The sequence below is a fragment of the Aotus nancymaae genome, unplaced genomic scaffold (assembly GCF_030222135.1).
Source record: "Aotus nancymaae isolate 86718 unplaced genomic scaffold, 86718_ANA_hifiasm-v0.15.2.pri h1tg000032l_0, whole genome shotgun sequence".
Classification (NCBI taxonomy): domain Eukaryota; kingdom Metazoa; phylum Chordata; class Mammalia; order Primates; family Aotidae; genus Aotus; species Aotus nancymaae.
In genome coordinates, this window is record NW_026988445.1 from 16,106,955 (window position 1) to 16,129,647 (window position 22,693).

The following is a 22,693-nucleotide window of genomic DNA, read 5'->3' on the forward strand; positions in this document are numbered from 1 at the left end:
TATTAGCTCCCAGACTGTGGTCAAAATAATGTCTCTGTAAAGCCTGAGTTTCTTATCTGTGAAACAGTAATAATGCCTGCCTGGCCTGTCGTACGGCATTGTTATTAGGCTCAGATGTGTGCATAAGCCACATACATTGCACAAATACAGGATGTTATTCTAGTGACTAATGGCTTGTATATATATCAGCTTTGAGTGAAGAATGAACTGTTACTTTGTTACACTTTGCTCTCAAAATGTGTGTGACATGCCTGGCAGACATTCGGCTTCCAGTATGTGAAAGCCTGTGTCACATTGAGATGGTATTGGTTTGTTTTATCATAGCACCAAACACAGTCGCGGAAATAGCTGTGAAGCAGTGATCCTACCTATTTCAGAAAGAAATTAGACCAGGAGAAATGGACTCAACAGAGTGTTGCTTGATAAATGAGATCAATCTTTGGGTCCTAACAAACTATCCTACTTCAGCTCTTCATTTAAAACCCATCACTTTGCCGTCATGGTGGAAACACGTAACTGCAAGAACAACTTTCTTTCAGCGGAAGGGTTTTGTATATTTTAGGAAACAGTCAAAATACTATAAAATTTATTTTAACTTTTTTTGTCATTTAGGCTGTATATTTCACTTGAATATGGTTTCAGAGATTACTTGTGACGTTTCTAATGAACTTAAAGGAAGCAGCACTGTCAGTTTGTGGTACATTCATTATTAATCCAAAACACCTGTGTGTTCACTGGTGTAACTGACAATTCATGTATACTTTGGAGTTGTTTGTATATTTATGTAGATGGGGTCTCACCCTGTTTCCCAAGCTGGAGTACAGAGGTGTGATCGCAGCTCACCCTGACAAACTCCTGGGCTCAAGCCATCCTCCTGAGTAGAAGACTACAGGCGTGCACCACTCTACCCAGTAATTTAAAAAATTGTTTAGTAGTGACAGGCTCTTGCTACGTTGCCCATGCTGGTCTTAAACTCCTGACTGCAAGTGATCCTCTTGCCTTTACCTCCCAAAGTGCTGGGATTACAGGTGTGAGCCACCATGCTCAGCCTATACTCTGGAGTTGTTAAATGTTAGTGGTGGAACCTCTGAGGGCCCATAATCTCCACTGCCATCTGTAAAATTTAAAGTGCAGACTTTTACAGCATGACTATCTTAACTATTTTGAATCAGCCATGATTTTCTTCATCTGATAGTAATGTGAGAAAATCCACACCTCTTTGGAAATTCGAGTTATTTTAAAAAAGGAAATATCCCAATAGGAATATTGTACTTGGAGTTAAAGTTTTATATTCGCTGAAGATTTCTTTTTATTCTTGGGTTTATGCATTTATTCAGCAAAGATTTGAGTGCTAACTACATGACCGGTCACTGGGGAAACAGCCATGAACGAAACTGATTTAAAAAACAACAACTCCACCAGCATAGAGCTTATTAAGAGGATGTGGGGAGAAGACAATAAACTAAATCATTAATTATATGGTCTTTAAAAAGCACGTTAAATACAGAAGAGAAATAAAATAAGCAGTAACGGTTTGGAGTGTGGAAGAGTCAAGGGTTCCAGTACTAAACAGTGATCAGGGAAGGTCTCACGGACAGGTAGACGTTTAGGCAAAGACCTGAGGGAAGGGACAACGGAATGTCCATTTGGATAACTGGGAAGAGAGGTCTCATCAGAGGAGGGGGCAAGGGCAAATTCCCCAAAGATGTAGTGTGCCAGGCCTATCTAGAGGACAGCAGGAAGCCAGAGTCACTAGGCAGGAGGGAATGAGGAAGAGTAGAAGGAGGTGAGATCCGAGAGGAGTCAAGGCACCAAGCTCTAGGAGCCTGGAGGTGTATTGTAAGGGCATTGACTTTGTGCTGCTGTAACAAAAAACCCGAGACTGGGTAACTTACAAAAAAACCAGAAGTTTACTTCCTGCACTGTGGAGGCTGAGAAGTCCAAGATCTTTAAGCTGGCAAATTCATTGTCTGGTGAGAATCTGGTTTCTGCTTCCAAGATGGATCCAAGAACAGTGGATCTTCTAGAGGGGACAAATGCTGTGTCCTCACATAGCAGAAGGCAGAAAGGCAAAAAAGGGACAAACTCCCTTCATTAAGCCCTTTTAAAGGGCCTTTATTTCTTTCACAAAGAAAGAAGCCTCATTATCTAATCATCTCGTAAAGGTTCTATCGCCACTACATTGACTGGTTACATTGCAACACCTGAATTTTGGAAGGTCCTCATTCAAACTATAGCAGCCATTGAGTGAGATGGACGCCATTGTAAGTTTGGGAGCAGAGGAACAGCATGATCTGAATTAGGTCTATAAAGGGTCAGTCTTTTAAAGGTTGCTGTGATAAGACCAGGTTTATTGGGGTTGGGGTGGGAAATAGAAGGCCAGAAGCAGAAACACCTGTTGCCATGATCCAGCCAAGATGACAATGGCTAAGAAGAGGGGACTAGCAATGGACGTAGTGAGAGGTGGCTGGATTCTGGCTGCATTTGAAGGTAGAGATGACAAGATATGCTGAATCAGATGTGGAGTGTGAAAAAGAGAGGGGTGAAGGATGCCACTGAGTTTCTTGACCAAGCAGCTTGAAGAACGGACTTGTCCTTTGCTGAGCAAGGAGCAGTACAGCCTTCTGGTTAAGGTGTGGATGCTGGCACCAGGCTGCCCATCAGCTGCAGAATCTTGGTACGTCACTTAGCTCCTTTGTGCCTTAGTTTCCCTAAGGTATAAGTTAAGGGTGATGACAGTAGTCATCTCACGCGCTGCTGTGAGGACTAAATGGGTTAACACCCACCCATAAGTGACTTAGCACAGTGGCTGGCACATAATCAGTACTAAATGAATACTAGCTACTATTCAGGAAACATTGCTGGAAAGATTATGAGGGACCTTTTCACCCAAGTGGAACTGTCAAGTAAGTGGATGAAGATACACAAAAACCTGGAATTCAGGGGGCAAGCCTGGGTAGAAGTTACAGTTGAGATTGTCAGCATTTATAGATGGTTTTAAAATCATTTTGTTATCTATCCCTGAATGTGTATTTGTAAATGTGAGGGTATTTCTAGTTACCAAAATAGGCTTAAAGCAGGGATTCTCAACCCCTAAGCTGTGGACCAGTAGTGATCCATGGCCTGTTAGGAACTGGGCCGCACAGCAGGAGGTGAGCAGGGGATGAGCCAGCGTTACCGCCTGAGCTCCCCTCCTGTCAGATCAGCACGGACATTAGATTCTCATAGGAGCATGAACCCTTTTGTGAACTGTGCATGCAAGGGATCTGGGTTGTGCGGTCCTTATAAGAATCTAATGGCTGATGATCTGAAGTGGAACAGTTTCATCCCAAACCATCTCCCCCCGAAAATGGTCTTCCATGAAACTGTTCCTTGGTGCCAAAAAGGTTGGGGACTGCTGGCTTGGGGACACTGGGTTTCTTATCTGTTGCCTCCTCCTCTTTATGATGATGATTGAATTTCCTCTGGCATCTTTGCCCTGGCCCCTTAAACCAAATCTTTTTTATTCTTGGTAATTCTTTAAGTGCAAAGGCCAAGGTACTTGTTGATATTCACATATAAGTGCTACCAGTTGATGTTGGAAAATTCCCTGTATGTTGCTCTGGGCTAGAATAAAGCAATGCCCTGGTTGTCTAATTCTGCTTGGCCAACATGTACTGGCCTATGGGACCATGAGCTGCCCAAGTGGCCTTGGTGCCTTTCTGTTCTGGCATCCCTCTCAGATTAACCCCTTCCTGTTATTGCCACTCTTGGTCCTGTCCCTTGTCCTCCCTTCTGGGTCACTGGACCTGCATACTCAGATCTCTCAGTACCTCCTCAAGTCTGTATTCTGCATACCCCTCCCATGCAAGAACTAACATATGGTAAGGGCACCTGGATCCACCCTCCTGGGCCCTGCATAGACGGCCTGCAGCTGCTGGTCCTGCCTCCCCCACCCACTTATCTGTCTTAAGACTTCTGATGTGGATGCATTCCAGAGGTAGGGGCATTCTTTGCGAATACGAAGTGCTTGTTGCTGTCTTCATTCATGGTATTCTCCACTGCCCTTCTGAACCTTTCTAAATGGGTGTGTCCCTTAAAACACAATTCACCTAGCTTCTTCCAAAGGACCACTTCTCACTGGCCCCATGCCATGGGATTGCTGCCCTCACTTGAGACCTCGCAACCCCCAACAAGAGCCTCTGTGCCTGGGCTTTCTTGTTTTATAGCTGTGCATGTTTTCTCCAGGTATTTCATAAGCTATTTTGGGGCAGAGACCATCTGTAATTAGACAGTTCTGCAATCCCTCACTTAAATTCTTAGGGAATTCAGATTTTTAAAAAAATTCTATAGGGGTTTTAATGATATATACACAATTTATGAAATAATGTTTTCAATCCTGGGGCAGTACCTTGTAATCAAACACACTAATATTTTTGCAGCAAAACGTGAATATGTATACCAAGTGGGATAAGTAAGGACAGAAGGCATCAGGTCAGGTTTTACTGCCACATAATTCAGGTTGGGGCAAGTTTTGCCACCAAATAGGATACCGATTTTTTTTTCCAGGGTGGTTTTTTCTTTCTTTTTTTAATGTTGGAATCAGAGATTAGGAATTATGGACCCTCGCTAGGTAAATAAAGAAGAGTATCATTCATTCTGCTGCCACATGATAAACAGCCAGTCCTGGAGGGACCAGAGCCTACTTTTGGGTTGGCATGTTATAGATGACAGGGGCTGGCATTAAGGGGGTTAAAAGTCCTAGATGGTCTTCAGCTTGATCTCCTGCAGGACCTCTGGTACACAGACTGCCCCGGAGACTGGTTAGCATCCTGGGAGGCTTTGCCGATCACTCATTGTCACCATGTGCTGACTGGGTTGAACTAGATGTCTCTTAGTAGCTGCTTTTATGGAATCACTCAGTTAACCCAGATGACTGTTGAATCCTATCTGCATAGAGGCACCCCCTGGAGGCCAGTACAAGGTGCTGCCATCAAACGAAGGCAGTTTTGTTAGGGTTGGTCCATTCTTGGGCTTAATCAGAGCTGCCCTAAGGAAATCATAGTAAATTGATGACAGTGATGGTGATGATCTGCCTTCTATTGTTGGCAGACCTCATCCTGGCCAAATATTAGCTAAAATCTCTGAATCAGTCTCTGTTTCACCTACATATTAATGGTCTACGCAGTGAACTGTTAACAACCTTGTATCACAGACTCCCCGAGTTCTCCTTTCTTTACATACACCAAATTACTCAAAACTGGTTTTTTCTTTTAAAGTAGCTTTTTAAAAGTAGATACATGTTTGTTGTGTCATATGTAAACTTTTGCTCCTGCAAAAGAAGTAGCACTTGAATATAAATTTCCTCAGCAAGGCAATTCACTTGTATAGAAGGGTGCATTTCACAGATGGAGCAGTGACAAGCACACACCTGGACAAGGGAGGGGAAGGGGTTCTTATTTCTGGCACAGGAAGCCCCTACTGCTGTGTTGTTCCCCTGTTGGCTAGGGTTAGACCACACAGTCTAAGCTAATTCCGACTGGCTATTTTAAAGAGAGCAGGGGTATGAGCCAGAGTGGCGAAGTGGGTAGTTTGGCAGGAAGGACATTTGTGGGACAGGTCAGAGCAAGTGACCAGGGATGACTTAGGTCAAAGCAAGTGACCAAGGGTGACTCAGGTCAAAGCAAGTGACCAGGGGAACAGATGTGAACTACTCATTTGAACTGGCGGGAGAGTTGTTTCCTGAAACTAGAGGCAAGCAGGCTCAGAGAACCAGGAAGTTAAACTTTCAAATAGAGAATTAAAGAATAAGAAAGCTGAACATACTGATATAGTGATTCTTTGAAGAGAAGCTTGGAGTTCACTCTATCTAACAGTTGCACACAGAAAAAAAAAAAAAAAAATCTGTACCAAAAAGTTGAAAGGAGCTTCACATTGTGTCTGCTCTGGTGAATGTCCTTCCTAATTTGTCTCATAGTCTCTGATGTTCCATATATGTCATTTTATATAAATACAATGACCATAAAATGACACTGCATTTGCTGTTTGCCTGCCTACTTTTTTTCATTCATTAACACATAGGAAGCATTTTCTAGGACTGTTAAATATAACTTCCCTTTTTAAAAGCTGTATATATCCCATTTATGTTTGTTTAGCTAGTTCTCTGGTAATGGACTGCGAGGTTGTTTCCTTTCCTTTTTAATGCTAATAATGTTGGGATGAATATTTTCAAATAACCTCTTTGCTCACTCATTTAAAAGGAAATGCTATTTGAGATGACAGTGTGTTTTTTGATTCTGAAAATGTACCAGAAATTACTCAATATATTGCTGAGTTTGGCTACTGCTTTATTTTAGGTTTTGAATGAAGATTCGTAGCACAAAGTATCTGTGGCCAGCCGGCCTCTTTGCCTCCTTTACTCTTTCCCTCCCATCTTCCTTCCTTCATCTAGCTTTGTTTCAAGATTATGTTAACTTTGTAAAATGAATTTAGAACCAATTCCTAAATCTCTTTAGATGCTTCAGAAAAACTGATTTCCAAAGGAGTTGTTTCTTGGAGCTTAGCTTTCAAAGTCATCTAAACCTAGAGCTATTTTCATTTTAATGACAGTAATCCTTTGATAACCATTTAAAATTGTTCCATAAATACTGATGTATGGTAAGCTTTTCCATGTTTTACTTAAATTGGTTTGATAATATATATCTTCCCAAAAGAATAAATTTCCCTTGGATTTTCAAATTTATTGGCATAATGTTATATGTATATGTACTTAAACCTTTATTAATTGTAAACTTTTCGCTTTTTTCTTCTTTAAAAACACCAGTGACAGCTGGGCATGGTGGCTCATGCCTGTAATCCCAGCACTTTGGGAGGCCGAGATGGGTGGATCACAAGGTCAGGAGTTCAAGATCAGCCTGGCCAAGATGGTGAAACCCCATCTTTAAAAAAGAAAAAAAAAAAAAAAACACCAGTGACGTGTCTCTGGTTTCTCTTCCTTACTTCTTTCTTCTTTTCATCCTTAACATCCAAGTGCTGGGGTTTTATATACATTCCACTTCCTTTCTCTTTCATGCATTCATGTCTGCCTATTCCGTCTGCTTTCCTCTGCACTAACCTTGCCCCATGAGAGTTGAATGTTGAATGTTTGTTTTACGTCTACTTAATTGGTTTCTGAGTGCAGCTTTGACTGAGTCTCACGTAATACAAAATATAGTGTGATGATTTTGGTTATTTTTAAACCTACTTGTAAATGACCACATTGTTGTTATTTCTCACTACTCTGGAATTCTACTTTTGGTTTCTTTTTCGGTACATTGCTTATTTAGGAAAGAGTTTCAAATGGTAAGAGACTGATTTTTTTTTCTTTTTATCTATTTAAACTTACATCATTGGGGACTTTTTTCCCCTTCATTTTATTGCTGTGGAGTCAGACATTGCAACTTTATAATTTTATTCTTTGCCATATATGGAGGGTTTTACTTTGGGCATGAGACATAGCTGCCTTTAACTGAGATTTTTGTTCCAAGCATTTACATGCATTACTCATTTAATTCTCACAACAACCCTATGAGGGGTGGGTACTGTTGTTTTTGTTATTAAGACTTGATAGTTAGAGAAACAGAATGGGAGAAGTACGTAACTTGCCCCATTAACCAGGCAGTGGTGGGTTGTAAACAACAGCCTGCCCCCAGAGGCTGCAGTCTTTACTTCTCATTTCTGTGAATATTTGATGGGTATTTTCTAAAGGCTAGTAACATCTATACTTATTTCAAAATTCAAATATACGTGTTTAACCAACCTTATTGATTACATTCAAAACCTTTATTATTGACAAAAGCATTTGAAGCTCCCATTACAGTGCTAGGAGTTTCTGCTTGTTTCTAAGCATGAGGGACCTCGAAGCATGGGGTATATATTCATAGATTATACCCTTATTGACATAAAATTACCCATTTTACTTGTTTTTCCTTCTTTTCTTTCTTTCTTTCTTTCTTTTTTAAGAGATGATCTCTCACTGTGTTGTCCAGGCTATCCTTGAACAAGTTTTTCTTTTTTGCCATACATTTTGCTTTTCATAAATGTTAATCTCCTACTTTATTTCACTTATTCTTAATGTATGTTTGTCTTTTATTGGTTTTCTTTTTTCTTTCTTTTGGATACCATTTTGTTTTAGGTTTATCTTTTGTAACAGCAACCGAATGCTATATTTTGATTTTTATGCCAACCTGATGGTCTAAAGTTTAATAGACTCTTAGCCTTTTTTTTTTCTTTTTTTTTTTTTTCTGAGACTGAGTCTTGCTCTGTCACCCAGGCTGCAGTACAGTGGTGTGATCTTGGCTCCCTGCAACCTCCGACTCCCAGGTTCAAACGATTTCTCCTGCCTCAGCCTCCTGAGTAGCTGGGATATAGGCGCGTGCCACCACACCGGTTAATTTTTGTATTTTTAGTAGAGATGGGGTTTCACCATGTTAGCCAGGCTGATCTCGAACTCCTGACCTCAGGTGATCCACCCGCCTCAGCCTCCCAAAGTGTTGGGATTACAAGCATGAGCCACTGTGCCTGGCCTCTTAGCCATTTTTATTTTTGGTCTGTCATCTAATTTTTATTGTCATTCTATTTTTCTCTTGCTTTTTTCATCATCTTTCTTGTACAGATAACATATTTTGTTTCACTTTGTTGATCTTGTATTCTGCTGTTTGCTTTGTTCTACATTGGTTAAGAAAGTTTGTTTCTTCTAATTCAACTAGTGGTGAGTTTTTGTTCACAAAAATTCAACAGAAAAACGTGATAGAGAAGTATTAGTTTAATGCCAAGACTAAAAATAAATGTATTTTTAAATGAGGAATTAATATCCTTTTACTTTCTCCCACCTACTTTCTGGTTTTGTTGATATATCTGGAATTAAACACAAATTGTTAAATATTAAAATACAATGATCTTTCAAGAACTTTTCGTCAGCATAACCATATTTACATATCTATTAAACTGTATAGCCGAAATAGTTTTAATGCTTCCTGCCATTTTATGCTGTAATTTGAGTTATTATTTTTTTTTTTTTAGAATAGATCTTCAAGCAGTTTTTCAGGAGGTTTATATAATTGAAATATTTTCTGAGCCTTTTTGTGCTTACCTGAGAATTACTTTCCATTCCCTTCATAGGAATTGTAAGTTCATAATGCAAAGAATTCTTGTTGTGTCTTTCTTTTATTCTTTAAAACTCTGTATGTGTTGTTTCACTGTGACTGGTTTAGTGTTGCCAAGGAGAAGCTGGAAACCATTCTAATTTTTGTTCATTTATTACATTGTATCGATTAGGATACTATAGCAAAAAAGACGTTAAATTATTTAGCAAAATACCTGGAGAGGCCATCTAAGTTGGCTTCTCCTGGCCTGGCAGCTCTTTCTGACCTTCCTCGGCACCATTTCAGCATTTGTGTTTTTCAGCTGTATCCTTTTGCCTTATGTGGTTGCAGGAAGGCTGCTATAGCTCCATGCATGTGATCACTTTCAAGGTGGGAAGTGGGGGGCCAGAAATGGGCTTTTCTTGAGTGGCTCTCTACTCTTAACAGCAACATAAATGTCTCCCAGAAATCCCTTCTAGTACTCTCCGTTATAATCCAGAGGCCAGAACTACATCATGGCTATTTGTGAGTGTAAAAGAGGCTGGTGACATGAGTTTGTCATAGGCCAATTGAGACTCGCCCCTGGGGCTTCACAGTTCTTCCAAAACAAAATCTGTAAGATGGGAGCAAGAGGGACGCTTGTATTTTTTTTTATTTAATTACCCAGAAGGATATGTGCACCTTCAGGCATACATGGAAGGCTTCCATGACGGCGTCATAATAAAGTCATGAGAACCAAACATAAATATAGTAACTGTTGGTGTTAGGAGCCATATACCAAATACCTTCTCATTCTTTACCATAACATTCCATTCTGTCTTCCAAAAGAAGTTGATTTTTCCCTCAAGATTCCAAAAGAATGCTGTTATATTTGACATGAACAGAGTTTAGGAGAACCAGACAAATTTCCCTGGGTTCGCCTGAAGAGGGCGTGAACAAGTCATGCCAAGACAAAGTTGGGTGTCCCTGTTATTTATGTGAACCGCCAGTAGGCCAGGGCCAAGGGAGGGTTAAAATGGTGACTCTGTTACTTCAAGGTGACATGCTTACTCTTATCCCATGACTAGATGACCTGTTTGCCTTTCATCTTTGGAAAGAAATGAATCTGATGTAGCCTTTGATTACTGGTAATGGTAGAGTTCAGTGAAAAGTTGGTCTTTTTTAACCACAGGCCAAAACAGAGCAATTCAATGTATCCGAAAAGAGTGGTACCTGTACCCTGTGCGGTGGCTCACGCCTGTAATCTCATACTTTGGGAGGCTGAGGCAGGCAGATCATGAGGTCAAGAGATTGAGACCATCCTGGCCAACGTGGTGAAACCCCATCTCTACTAAAAACACAAAAATTACATGATGGCATGCACCTGTAATCCCAGCTACTCAGGGGGCTGAGGCAGGAGAATCCCTTGAACCAAGGAGGTAGAGGTTGCAGTGAGCTGAGATTGTGCCACTGCACTCCAGCCTGGGAGACAGAGCAGGACTCCATCTCAAAAAAAAAAGCAGTGCTCTAAAACATCATCCTCCACAGAACTTAAACTTTTCTCCTGTCCACTTTGGACAATCAGAGCTGCCCAGTGATCACACAAACTCCATTATCTGGCCCAAGTTTTGCGGGGAGAACTGCAAGAGTAGGGTAGGAAAGAAAACCAACTGCCTGAGTAACCCCTAAGAAGGGTGCTCTAAAGGTTTCACCATTTTAAGACAGGAGGAAGCAGATAAAAATGAAAGCACATCTCTTCGTGGAGCAGTGGAAGAAAAAACTAAACCCTCAGACAACTTGGAAACCAGAGCTCACGTATCCAAGGGGATGACGGTGGGCACCAGGAGGCAGAGGGGGTTACTGTAGTTACTCCAGCAGGACCAGGGGTGCTGCTTGTTCCAGGGGACTATCAAGGGGAAAGAAGTGGAATGTGTGGCGTTCAGATTGTTCGATAAGCAGATAAGCAGCTTGAGCCTCCATCCAGAAAAGGCAGCTTGTCCTCTGGCATCAGGAGGAATGAAAGTGTAAAGGACAATGATGATTTGATCTCTGAAATGACTCTAGCCTTAAATACTAAGCGTGACCTGGCGGCTGAAGTGCAGCACTTGGAGGGCATGACGGGAGAGCTCAAATGGCTTCATCCAGGGCTGTTATTTTCTCAACTTTCAATAGCTCTTGACTCTTGAAAAGTTTTCAGCTAAAATTTAGTGTCTGTAAAACTGGAGGCAATAAAGGGCAAATGGTGCTCTTTGAATGAAAAAAACATTTTTATTCCATCAAACGATGGCTGGCTGAAAGCTTCAAGGGTAAACCTAATGTTTTCTCCCTTCTGGTGGAGAATACTCACGTATTCTGGGCAGCATTTTCTGTGGCCGCTGCCAAAGCAAGAGGAGTGTTTGCTGAGCGAAGAGTGTGTTTGTGGATTCTCCACTTGGCCTGGGTGTGCATGCGTTTTCTGCCTCTAGAACCCTTGGCTTTTCAAGGGGATTAGAGGATTTCAAAGGGTGTACAGTAAATAAGATAGGCTTGAGTTTCTTGTGTCATGGGGAGGATAAACATTTTGTTTTAGAACATGCTCCCGACTCCTATGCGTTACAGAATGCCAAAGCCTGCTGTATGCAAGAAAGCGACTTTCAACTAATAATTTTGAAGTTAGACAAACCTAAGGTGATTAATGGAGCTTATTGAAATCTCCTGCCAACCAGATTTTTAAGAAGCTTGATTTCACAAGGGTCCTGCAGAGGCTCTAAAATATCTAAGGATTTGGTTCTGTTTAGTTTTGAAAGACGTCTATAGAATAAACTCTGTCGCTATTAGGAGTAATCAGAAATTAGTTGATTTGGTGGAATTTTATGCCATTATCACTGTTTGGAGGATTATTAAGAGTGTGTTTTAATTAAATGAACATTATATAACAGCTAGTGAACATTTTTCCATTTTCCTTTTTTTTGGAGGGCTTCCATTTCCAGTTTACATTCAATCCAGTGGCCTGCCTAGACTTTCTATAGACTCCATAGCGACACATCTTGAAAATATGAAGCTGAGCATCTTGTTTGGGATGGTCCCTAGTGGAAGTACCCTGAGGCTGAGAGATGCATCCCCAGGCCAGTTTGGGTTTGGGGAGAGGAGGGCCTGTTTCCAGGGCCCATTCTGCATTGTGCTGGATCAGACTCCAGCTTGGGCTAGATCTTATTCTCAGCCTAGTCATGTTGAAGCTTTGTTCCCAGTGGCTTAGCCCTGACTCTGTACATGTCAGGCTTCTTAATCATGATAGACTTTGAGGAACACAGTGTGGGCTGGCCCACTTCATGCATGATGACCACTGGGGGTCAGATTATGGTAGAGAGGGGAAAATGAGAAATCAAAATCTGGAGGAGGCAGAGTTTTTGTTTTTAACATCTGTGCTACATGGTCCATAACCAGAGTTCCAGGTCTAATTACAAAGCTCTCCAGATGAGTCTAATTATGGCTCCATATTAGAGAACTGTTGCACTAATAACACCTCTCACTCTTCTGTGTGTTTCTTAAAATGAGGTCTAAGAGCAACCTGTATAAGCCTTGCCTTCAGATTCCCAGATATTCAGATTCAGATTCCCAGGTATTACCCAGACCTACTTATTCAGAATGGGAAAGGCAGGCAGGGCCCAGGCATGTGCATTTTCATAAGCTCCATGAATTAGGCTAATGCTCACTGAACTGTCAGAGCTTTGTGATAATCATTAGTCTGTGGCCTTAAAGCAACTGCCCTTAGCCCAGAAGCAAATCAAAGTCCTGAATGAGGAACATGTGCCTGGCCTGTAGTTGGCTCCAGCCTGGCCACAGCCCTGGCTGCACAGCATAAGCCATATATGGACATTTGGTGTCCATTCTGTGTCCATGGGCAGGTGCATCAGGCTGCCAGGACAGTCACTGAAACAACAGACCCACCTGCCCACCCTTTTCTTTCTTTTGAAATGGGAATCACATAAGCATTTTGTGTGGACGAGGGCAAGGAAACAGAAGGCATTCACTGCCTCCGTTGCATCACCAGCTCTGTCCAGAGCCTTCATCCCAGCATCTTGAGGTGCTGACACCCTCCCCCTGCTACCAAGTATCTGCATATGAATGGGGAGATGGGCTGGCAAGCAACAGAATCTATTTTAATATGTTTCTTTGATTTTTAAAACTTCTGACCCTGCTGGCTAATTTAATGCCCCAACAGGCTCTCTTGGCTCATCCCACCTGGCTGATAGGTACACATGGAGACTCACAGACTTTCAGGTGCTGGGTTGGCTGGAGAAAGAAGGGTCCAAGTGGCCACAGGCTCCCTGGACTGCTCCATCTTTCCGACCACGTGCAGAGGCAGGTGCCTTGGCCTGGTTCAGAGGCAGGGGCCTTGCAACTCTCCTCCCGAAGTTAGGGGAGCCAGTCATCACACCCGCAGACATTTCTCACCCTCCCCATTTCACTCACCCATCTCATGGTTGTAAAACTGCCTCTCTTTCTCCAGCTGTAGAATTCGCTTGGATTTTTAACCACTTTTCCTTACGTAGGGTAGCTCAGATCCAGTCCGTGACTGAAGAAGGTAGAAAAAACAGCAAGGTGTAAACCTAAAGAAAGCAGCAGAAAGGAAATAAGGAAGATAAAAGAAAAAAATTAACGAACAAACCAGTGAGAAGTACTATATAAAGCTTCATCTTTAAAAAATATAAATTTCTAAAAATGCTGATTAATAAAAATGAAGAAACATTAATATTAGGTATAAAAAAGCAGATATAACTAAGATCATAAGAAAATTAGAAGTATACTTTTATGCAAATAAATTGGAAACTTAGTGAAATTGATCATTTTCTAGGGAAATTAAGTTACCAGAATCTCTTAAGAAGTAAAAAAAAAAATGAATAAGTACAAACCATCAAAATAAATTTTCTGCAATAAAAAATTTGCCTTCTCAAAATTCACAAGGCTCAAATGGGCTTGCATAAAACACAGACTTTTTTAGAGAATAGAGAAGGAGGGAAGCTACCCTATTTCCTTCAGTAGTACTGTGAAACAAGAAGAAGGAAGGATAAGAACAGCAAATTGTTGACCAGTTTATAGTTATAGACTCAGAAAAACCTAAACAAAATACTGGCAAATCTGATACAAAATACACACACACACATACACACACGGCCAAGAAGAGTTTATTTTAGGAATGTAAAAATGATTTAATATCAGAAAATAATGTAATGTACCTTCTCAGTGAATTAAAGGAGAATAGCTGTAGATCATATTAATGGATGTGGGAGGAAAAACAGTGAAATTCAGCACTCGTAAGGGAGTTTCCTTCACCTGCTGAAAGGCATCTGTAAAACATCTATGGCAAACACAAAGCTTAATGATAAAAATCTACTTGTGTTCAATTTAAAGATAAGATAAAGGCAAGGTTGTTTTCTGCCACTTTTAAAAATTGTATATTGTCTTGCAGGCCGTAATCACTGCTATCTTAAGGCAAGAATTGTGAGATGTATAAGGAATGGAAAGACAGGAGCAAAATGTAGATGTGTTGATCTGTGGGAAATCTAAGAGAACCTACAAACTGACTATCAGAACAAATAAGAGAGCACAGTGAGGTGTTGAATACAGAGTCCACATGCAAAAACCAGTATCAGTAATGGCCAGTTCAAAAATGTAATAGGAAAAGAGTCTCCTTTTCACTGAAGCAAGCAGAACTGCCAGATACAGAGGAATAAATGCAATCAAAGATGTGCAAGACTTTCAAGGAGAAAATTAGAAAACGTAACTGAAGGACACTTTCAAGTGTCCAGTATTATAGAAATACTAGTTTTCTTCAGATTAATCCATAAATTCAGTGCAGTATCATGGTTTTTTCATGGAACTTGAAGTGCTGATTCTTAAATTCATCAGGAAAAGCAAATGGTCACAAATACCCACTGAAGTCTTGAAGAACAACACATAGTAGGGGCCATGAAGAATTACCTGTAGAGCCAGAGTCATTAAGGCAGTGTGGTATGGGTGCCGGGTTACACAAATAGATGACCAGAATAGAAATGGATATAAATAAGCATTTAGCATGACAGCAGTGGCATTACTAATCAGTGATGAAATAATGAACTATTAAATCATGCTGGGACAACAGATAACCTACACAGAAAAAAAGGAGATTATGGATATCCTTCATACATATATGCATGGAACTTGTATACACCCGTTTCTCTTCTGGTCATCTCTTTATACAGCCCTGCACCCCTATCACATTGCCTTAATGACTGTGGCTCTGCAGTGAGTCTTCATGGCTCCGAGGGCATGTTGTCCTGCTATGCATTGTTCTTCAAGACTTTAGTGGATATTTGTGACCATTTGCTTTTCGGACCATTTGCTTTTCCTGATGAATTTAAGAACGGTGGCTCAAGCCTGTAATCCCAGCACTTTGGGAGGCCGAGGCGGGTGGATCACGAGGTCAAGAGATCGAGACCATCCTGGTCAGCATGGTGAAACCCCGTCTCTACTAATACAAAAAATTAGCTGGGCATGGTGGCGCGTGCCTGTAATCCCAGCTACTCAGGAGGCTGAGGCAGGAGAATTGCCTGAACCCAGGAGGCGGAGGTTGCAGTGAGCCGAGATCGCGCCATTGCACTCCAGCCTGGGTAACAAGAGCGAAACTCCATCTCAAAAAAAAAAAAAAAAAAAAAAAAAAAGCTTTTCCTGAACATTGTTACCCCTGGGTCACAGTTTGAAAACTCAGAATTTAAAAAATATGTTTGACAAAAAGCATCATAAACAAAATTAAAGCATCTCCAGAGATTTTTGCAATGCCTCTGGCTGACAAAGGATAATGTCCAGAGCATATAAATTCCTACAGCCAAATGATAGGTAAAACCTAATCAAAAAGCGGATAGAGGATGCGAGTAGATAGCTAACAGCAGAAGCAACCCAGTGAGCGCCGAAGCATATAAAAGGATACGTGGGCTCTCTAGTAATCAGGTACATGAAAGTTAAAATGATGACTACTTCCTACCACTCTGGTTGGCAAAATTTTAAAACATGGTGATACCTAGGGATGGTGAGAATACAGAGACATATGATCTCATGCATGTGTGGACGGGAGTGATGCTAGGTCCAGCCACTTTTGAGATTAAGCTGGATATGTCAAGTAAAGTTGAAGAGGTTCATAAATTATGACAAGTAGTGCTACTGTGGGTAAATAATGCAGAGAGGCTTTATCTGCTATGTAAAAAGGCAGCATCCACTGCAGCGTTGTTTCTAACAGAGAGAAATGGATAATCAGCAGGAAAGGGATGATGTGTGGTACGTTCCTACCTACAGTGGAAAGCGGTATAGCAGTGAGGATGAATGAAATAGAGCTGTGTGTGTCAAAACAGATGCACCTCCCAGAAAGTGAAAACTGCAATTCACAGCACAGTGCCATCCCTACAAACTTCAAATAGATGCAGAAAAATGCTCGATATAATTTATGAATTGTACATGTATAGTTTATTTAAAATATACATAGTAACAATGAAGCACCAAATTCAGGATAGTGTTTGCCCCTGGGGAAGATGAGGATTGAGGTAAGCACTGTAATTATCACCTGTCATCCTGTCACGTGTCATTTCATTTAAAATTTTTAATCAGAGGCCAGTATCGCAAAATATTAAGACTTGTCAAGCGGAGTGGTACATGGATGCTCCTATATTATCTGTAAATTTTATGCTTGAAATATTTTACACACATAAACACACAGTGATGTCAGTTACTGCCAAGAGGCCACAGGAGACTCGTCGTGTTGGTGAATTTGTTGCAGTCTAAGACTTGCTCCTCAGCTTTGCAAACCCAGAAAGTTTTTTTGTTTGTTTTTCTTTTTGTTTTTTTTGCTTAGTTTATTGCCAGCAAATCAAAACTGGATTTGTCTCTCAGGGGCGGACTCAAACTCAGTTTACAAATTGAATGTATCCAGAATGCCAATATGATAATTTGTAAATACATATCACAGCAATCGGGACTTTGGAAATATCATGACCTTGCATGATCCCCATGTTGTTTGCCCTTGAGTTTTTCCCCAGGAACCTGAGCCACAGCCCAAATGCCTGCTCATAGACACACAGTTGCTAATGGAGACCAGCATTTCAGAATCCCATTGCCAGCAGATTTGCTCCTCTATGGGACTCTAGTCCTAATCAGAACACACAAGTCCCTTAGAGGGACTCCACTGGAAGTGCCTGCCAGCTTCAGGGAGGGACCGAGCACACCCGCCCCTTAGCCCTGGATACCCAGAAAATGCCAGCGGAGGCTTGGCATTGTTTATAACTTTCCTTTTTTATTTTTGAAAGCGCCTCTTTTCCATGTCTTCCATGAATCTTGTCTTTGTGTAGGCATAAACTAATGTTTACTTGTCAGTTAAATTGTGTAGTATTTTCCTTACAAAATCTGAATTACAAGGGCATTTCAGGGAGATGGTGTGTATTCATCCAGTGAATTTTCTTTCCCGTGACCCTCTGTTTGGTCTTTGTGGCTATCTCATAAGAAGTGTGATCTTGCTCATAAGAAGTGTGGCCACATCTTGTAGAGGTTCTTGAACTCTCTCTCTTGAAGAGGGTTTATTTACATGTGTTTTTCCATCTGCTCCCACCTTGTCATCTACTGAGTCCTTCTTGCAGGCCTAGGACTGCAAAGTAGAGAATACACCTTTCTCCCTTTAACTGACAGTGTGTTCTCTACTTGGAGCCGCTGCTGCATGTGGACTTGGAAGGTGACTCAGAGCCCGTCTCATCGGCTGCATCTCCAAGTTACTAGAGGCTGCATCTCCAAGTTACTAGAGAGAGCTCCACTCTACCCTCCATGTCCTGATGGCAGTCACCATTGACACACAGCTGCCAAATGCAAATTATAACCCTCCATTTATTAAAGTCCTTTTTCACACATTTTTACTTGGTGTTCCCAATAATCAGGCAGTATTGTAAGGGCGGTTTTCACAGATGAGGACTGATGTTAGTTGTCTCACATCACACAGTAACCAAGGTTACCACACCATGGGCCCTTTGCAAAAACACTAGGCCACCTGGGGTGAGGGTGGGGCATGGCCTGGGGGGGTAGAGTAGGAAACTATTTCTGTATTCCTCCCCACCCCGAGAAACAGCCTTCTTTATTATTGGACAGAAGCTGTAGCTTCCCAGCCCGAAGAGCTTGCATTTGGTTATTTCATCAATTTCTTGATCGAGGCCAGGTATAATATCTGCCCTAAAGACAGATTGATTCTTCCACCCTGAGAGACTCACTAAAAAGTGTGGTGGTTTCAATTCACCAGTTTTCTAAGTTTCCAGCTAACCAAGAGTTCAGGTACTGAAAGCCATCTAATCTCAGAGAAATTTAAAGCTAAATAAAGGATTTTTAAAACAAATCTTTACATGTCCAGTTTTTTAAGCCTCCATTTTACTGAACAGGAAGTTTGCAGAATGACCACGTTAGCACTAGAGCCTTGGACCCTAAAGTGAACTTGAGCCTACAATGTCAGCCCGAAACCCCTCTCACTCTTCTCAGAGTCACACTGCTTCTAGCCGGCATCGTATAGTAGAACAAAACGTACTGCACACACTTCCTGCTACCGACTTCAAATAAACTACAGTTTCTACTCAATTCCCAAAGAAAGCTCAAGTATGAAAGTGCCCCTGGCAGCCAGCTCCCCTGTTGAGTTACTATATTGGGTGTTCTTTCACTAGCTCTGGAGTAGTGAAGACTGGCTGGCAGGGATATGGCTCTTTAAATACAAAATTTATTCTTTTTCTTTTTAAAGACATTCTTCAAGCGGACCCCACCTTCTTGGCTCAATGTAAAGACTTATTATCTAAATTCATATACATACACACACTCACTCTAACTCTGGGATGTAAAATATTTCTTAGTTTTTACTTTTTATCTCTCTTTGCCATAAAAATGGGATCCTTCTTAAGTTTCCTGAATGCCAGTTCCTAGCAAAACTTGTTGTCTTATGAATATGTAGATGAATTTTAATAAAATGATACGAATGCAGCAGCCCTGCGTGTTCTGAAAAACGTTTCCCGAGCCCCATGAGACTTCCAAACGCTCCTGGAAGATGAGGCTTCCTGCAGAGAAAAGGAAAACGAGAGAATAGGATGTGATTGGATCAGTTCCGTTTACTATGATTTAGCATGAAAAAATGCTGCCTTATGTCTCTTTTTAAATTTTCATATAGCTGCATAAGCCCATGTTCAGTAAGTCATTCAGCCTAGGTCTGCTCAGCTCAGCAGTTCCCGCTGTGTTAAGTGGGACCTAATTGCAGAGGATAGCTGCCTCCTAATGTGGAGTCCTTATTTCATTAGCATTACAGATTGGGTTCTTGGGAATGACATTCTTTGGTAATTTGTTTACAGTTGAAGCCTTGCAGATTCTCACTTCCTTAATCTAACAATCTGCTAATTCTTAAAATTGGAAAAAGAAAAGCCAGCCTATCAGTCTACTTGTCAAGAAAGGCTTAGCTGTCAGGAGCTCTAATGAGGTACGATATTAATTCCATACTGCATTTTTCCCCCAACAACGGAGAACCATCCCCACCCCAACAACTAGTATATTATGCAATTTCTTATGATTAATTAAAACAATAACTACAATAAACAAAAGCCCATTTTGTGAGTCTGACCTAATTGCTTTTTAATTGCACTGCTTTTCATGTTTATTTTCAGAGTTCTTTTCTCTGAAGTAGTCATGAGGGAAAATGAGTGTCTGCTGAACACTTTCTCTAAAGGTGCGGCCATTCATGTGGAATTGCTGGTCATTGTTTGGCAGCTGCTAGACTATCCTCTTCAGTTCTTAACTCCTTAAATGTTTTTAGTGATGGCTGAGTTCCAAATATATATATTTTTAATCTATCTCCTTTGTCCACTGATTTCCCATTTGAGACAGATATTATATCTAATTTTGGGGGCAGATAATTCATGGCTCTGGTAAACTATATTAAGAGCTACAGAACAAATTTTTTTTTTAATGTATTGGTCCCATGAGAGGTATAAGAGTGAAAGGGGCCGGGCGCGGTGGCTCAAGCCTGTAATCCCAGCACTTTGGGAGGCCGAGGCGGGTGGATCACGAGGTCAAGAGATCAAGACCATCCTGATCAACATGGTGAAACCCCGTCTCTACTAAAAATACAAAAATTAGCTGGGCACGGTGGCGCGTGCCTGTAATCCCAGCTACTCAAGAGGCTGAGGCAGGAGAATTGCCTGAACCCAGGAGGCGGAGGTTGCGGTGAGCCGAGATCGCGCCATTGCACTCCAGCCTGGGTAACAAGAGCGAAACTCCGTCTAAAAAAAAAAAAAAAAAAAAAGAGTGAAAGGAATGTTTCCCCTCCCCCTCTGAAGGTTTGAATCTTTATGTCAGCTAAAATAAACTGACAATAGCCAGATTAACAGAAGAAAAGACACTCAAATTTATTAATGTGCAAATGTGCACAGGAGCCACACAAAATATGAGACTCAAAGAAGGGCCAGATGGTTGAAGCTTAAATACTCTCTTCATAGGGGAAGAGGTAAGTAAGGGATGTAGGCGATTTTAGAAGAGTAAATGATTTTTAGGGGAGATGATTAGGATGGAAATGCAGACAATAGCCTGGAACAGATTTCTTCCAGGGTCTCGGGGAGGTGGCGACAAGTTATGGGAAGGTAAGGGGCAGAACTGCACTGTGAACAAAGGTTATTTTATCATGCAGATGAATCTCTCAAGTAACAATCTTTAGAAGAATAATTGAAAGAATAAGTGAAAAGTCTCTCCAGGAGTGGGGTCTTGGCGTGGGCTTTTAGTTTCTTCTATTATATGAGTTAATCTCTAGTTAACGTAGATTCCAGAGAGCGGGTCCAAGACAGTTGCACATCTTCTGGATGCACTTCCCACGGTCAGATCAGAGAACTTGAGGGAAAGTCCCTCTCCGTGCTTCTGAAAGGAAGTTAGAGGGAGTGCGGAGGAGAAGATCAGAGAGAGAGAGACCTTGGTCCTGAGGCTTATTTCTGAGGTCTGTGAATCTCCTTTTTTCAAAGTACTTAGCATACCAAAGCAGCATAATTTGGGGTATCATTTTCTGAGCCCCAACAAAGATTTTCTGCTTCTTCAATACTGGTGGCAGTGTGTTTAACTGCTAGAGTTGCGGGAACATGTTGCAGATAATAAATGCCAGCATGGAGGGAACTTCCGCATGGGACAAACAGGCCCCTCTTGCTGGCTCACAGGCAAGACTGCTCATTCTCATGACCACAGGGCATCAGACATCACCATTTAAGAACTGTTTTTCTGAAGCCAAAGCCCCTTTTCCAAGCTGGTATCAGTAGCACTATCAATTTAGTAACTCTGAATGCAGTCAAATGAGAATTCAAGTGTTTCCAGAAGTCCTCATAGGCCATCAGTCCTACCCAGATGTGGTATTCTCTGGGAACATTGCTCTATACTAGGATACTCTTCAAGCATCCTAGTATAGGATAGACCCTGCCTTGAAGGGTTCCTCTTGATGAATTCTGCTGAGCCCAGTAGCCTTTACTGCTTATTTCTAGTGTATGATACTTTAGCATCTTCCACCTACAGCCATCAGAGTCTTATTTTTTAAAATGGCTATTCTGGCCGGACACAGTGGCTCAGAGAGGAGGCTGAGGTAGGAGGATTGCTTGAAGCCGGGAGTTTGAAACCAGCCTGGGCAACATAGTGAGACCGCATCTCTATAAAAATTCAAAAAATTAGCTGGATGTGGTGGCACACCTGTAATCCCAGCTACCTGGGAGACTGAGGTAGGAGCATCACTTGAGCCCAGGGGATCAAGGCTGCAGGGAGCTCTGAACATGCCACTGCGCTCTAGCATGGGTGACAGAGTTGGACCCTGTCTCAGGAAAAAAGAAAAAGCTACTTACTGTTCTTCTAGTCTTGTATCTGCCTGTAGAGCTCAAATTTGAGAAGTGCCATTTTGAAATCTGCCCCTGCTTTAGCGGTCTGGCCTCTGAATCAGCTTCTGTGCTGAGGTGATTCCAGGGTTGTTTACTACCTCTCACAGGAAAAGGAGAGCTCAGGCAGGCTCAGGGTCCCATTGACTGTACCCTCACTCCACCTCACCACTGCCCCTTGGGGTATTTGGGGATGGCCTTCCAGGGCAAGGGGCATACATCCCTGCTGCCCGGGGTAAGGGAAAAACACAGGGGGGTCCGCTGTTGATGGTGAGAGCCAAGTTCCAAATATCACAGGAGTACCACATGCTTGTTGCAGGCAATGTAGAAAACAAGAAAAGAGCAGTGGCGCACAGTCGGTTCTGCCCCTCAGAAATGACGACTGCAAATTGTGAAAAGCGCCATCTCTAGAGGTGTATCTGCATGAAAGGAGACATGGGATTTCACTGTTTTAAAACACACTTTTTTTTAACGTGTGAGAAAGATGTTCTCAATATGTTGCTTTTCACCGAAATCGTTCATCTCTCAGAACGTAACTCCGGTTGTGTTTTTCTGTTTCCTTATGTCCCGTTGGCAGTTCATCTCAGAACAGGCCAGAAACTTCCGCAGACAACAAGTTAATCATAGCATGTCCGTCCCGGCGGGTTGGTCTGCTTGTTCTCTCAAGGGCTGAACAAGCTGTGACTGCTCTGGGGGTCATTG

At 41.7% G+C, this 22,693-nt stretch overlaps 1 protein-coding gene across 3 annotated transcripts in view; it reads left to right on the forward strand.

Moving 5' to 3' along the window:
• GALNT2 (polypeptide N-acetylgalactosaminyltransferase 2) overlaps positions 1–22,693 on the forward strand; it is a 213,996-nt gene that overhangs the window by 146,056 nt on the left and 45,247 nt on the right. The gene's annotated exons all lie outside the window — the stretch shown is intronic.